Source organism: Sciurus carolinensis, chromosome X (assembly GCF_902686445.1).
Source record: "Sciurus carolinensis chromosome X, mSciCar1.2, whole genome shotgun sequence".
Classification (NCBI taxonomy): Eukaryota; Metazoa; Chordata; class Mammalia; order Rodentia; family Sciuridae; genus Sciurus; species Sciurus carolinensis.
In genome coordinates this window covers 67,398,086-67,401,222 of record NC_062232.1, presented here as the reverse complement: position 1 = coordinate 67,401,222, position 3,137 = coordinate 67,398,086, and positions in this window count along the sequence as shown.

The following is a 3,137-nucleotide window of genomic DNA, read 5'->3' as shown; positions in this document are numbered from 1 at the left end:
AATAGTAATAAAAGCAGCATGGTATTGGCACCAAAACAGACATGAAGTACAATGTTACAGAATAGAAGACATAGAGACAAATGCACAAAAATGCAGTTATCTTATACTAGACAGAGGCACCATTAACATGCATTGGAGAAATGATAGCCTATTTAACAAATGGTGCTAAGAAAACTGGAAATGCATATGTAACAAAATGAAAATAAACCTCTATCTCTCTCCATGCACAAAACAAAACTCAAGTGGATCAAGGACATAGGCATTAGTCCAGACACCCTGTGCCTACTGGAAGAAAAAGCAGGCCCAAGTCTCCATCATGTCAACTTAGAAAACAAATTCGTAACAAGAATCATAAAGTGAAAGATGTAAAATTGGTAATCAACAGATGAGATGGTATCAAACTATAAAGCTTCTTCACAGCACAGGAAACAATCAAGAATGTGAAGTGAGAGGCCACAAAATGGGAGAAAATCTTTGACACCTGCACCTAAGATAGAGCATTAATCTCCAGGGTATACAAAGAACTCAAGAAGCATAACACCAAAAAAAGTCAAACAAACAAATGAAATAACCCAATCAATAAATGGGCAAAGGAACTGAACAGACACTTCACAGAAGAAGAAATATGGTCAACAAAGATATGAAAAAAATTCAACATCTCTAGCTATTAGAAAAATCCAAATTAAAACTACACTGAGATTTCACCTCACTCCAGTCAGAATGGAAATTACCAAGAATACAAGTAACAATAAATGCTGGCAAGGATGTGGGGGAATAAGGTACATGCATACATTGCTGGTAGTACTGCAAGTTCTTGCAAACATTCTGGAAAGCAATATGCAGATTCCTCAGAAAACTTGGAATGGAACCAACATTGGACCCAGTTATTCCACTTCTCAGTTTATAACAAAGAACTTAAAATCAGTATATTATAGGTATGCAGCAAAATCAAGGTTTATCAGCTTAATTCACAATAGGTAAGCTATGGAACCGACATAAGTGCCCTTCAACAGAAAAATAGATAAAGAAAATGTGGCACATATTCACAGTGGAATATCACTCAGCCATAAAGAAGAATGAAATGATGACATTTGCCTGTAAATGGATGAATCCGGAGATTATCATGCTAAATGAAAACCAGTCCAAAAAAACCAAAGACTGAATGTTTTCTTTGATATGTGGATACTAGCTCACTATAGGCTGGGGGGAAGATGTTCACCAGATTGGAGAGGGTAGAGTGGGGGTATTGGAGTGGGGGATGGGAGTAGGAAAGACAGTCTAATAAAATAGACATAACTTTCCTATGTTCATATATGATGAATACACTACCAGTAAAACACCACATCATGTACAACCAAAAAATGGGAAGTTATACTCCATATATATATATATATATATATATATATATATATATATATAAAATATGTTAAAATACATTCCACAGTCATGTATAACTAAAAATAACAAATAAAAAAGAATATTGGGTATTAAAATTAAATCACCTTATCATGGGTTATATCTTAATGTAATAATTCTGTGTCAATTTTTCTAGAACCATTTTTTTCTTCTTTCTTAACTTTATGGTAATTTATTTTATTTCATGTGTCTAAATCTGTATGTTGAGTTGTTTACTTTGGGGACATCAATTATTCACCTTGAAGATTTTATTTGCCATCCATATTTATTTTTTCCTGATTACTGGAACTTTGACAAATACATTGACTACAGGTATCTCCAGATTTTCTTCCATGTTATCATACATTTGAAATTGTTTGTATCCATATATTTTCTACCTTGTTTTTTCTAATTTAGTTAGTAACTTCACACAGATTTTTGACCCCTGATTATTATCACAAGTCAACATTTGTATATTTTCATGTTTAACTCTTTATTTAATCTGAGTTGTTTCAGAGTTCAAAACAATTGTGATTTTTCTTGTGATTCTTTTGTTAGATTTTCCTTCCAGTACAGCTTCTTTCTTGATACTTCATGTTAAAAGTATCTCACTTATTTTCTTTAATTGCTGTAACATTGTGGCATAATGTCAATGTCAATCAATTCGTTTTCTCTTGTTCACACTATGGAAGACCTGTAACTCTGTCCAGGACTTTTCCCTTTTTTTGTAAATTCTCACTTAATGTAGATGATTTCAACTCCTTTGTCAATCTTTTGAAATGTTTAAGAGACTTTTGAAATATTACATCCACTTTTTCTGTAAACTCTAGTCATGGAGAAAAGAAAGGACAATCCTGAGCTCAGCTTTCCTTTCCCCACAATCCGGTATTTAGATATATTCCCCTTCTCTCTGACATGTATTTTATTCCCTTAAGGTATCCATTGACTTAAATTTTACTATACAAACTCTTCCTTTAGCCTAAAATCCTTCACTTCAGTCATAGAAATTCAGTATCATTGTTAACTTCCTCTCCTTTACATACATCACTCTGGCATTGACAACCTCTTCAGAACAGAGTAAACATGACACCAAATCAGTTTGCTTTTTCGAATTTGGTAAAATTAGCTAAAATTCAGAGGCTATTGTTGATTCACCATTATAGTTTAAAAAGGATATGGTTTGGGTGCACCTTGTCATATTCTTCCCTAATAATCTGTTCATCTAAATCATCATCTATTTCTTTCTTTGGCTGTCATTTTTTGATGTTAATTACATTGTTCCGTGCTTCTTGTTTAAATTTTGTTAGCTTTTACTTGTTAATTTTTGCTGTTTTAAATGTGTTTTCCTGTTTTTCATTATTCATTATACTTTTTAAAAATTGTTCTTTTTATCATGAATTACAGAATTTGAGGCAGAACTTATTATTAACACAGTATTTTTCCCTAGAATTTAAAACTGAATATTTGAAGACTTGATTTTATGAGGTCCAATTCTACAATTATTAGGAGCTAAGAAAACAACTTTATGTTTCCATATCCAACTGTTTTTAAGAAATCTTTATTGTAAATAATATCTTTTGAACTGTTATAAATTATAAAGCTGTAGAAGCTATGAAAGCTCAGAAATTGACTCTCAGAGAAATATAGAAAACTTGATCAAACAAAATTATATGAAAAGGATAAAATTTTTCTAGTGAACAAGTTTCATATGTGCAAATAATGTTAGAAATCTTATTTAAGGC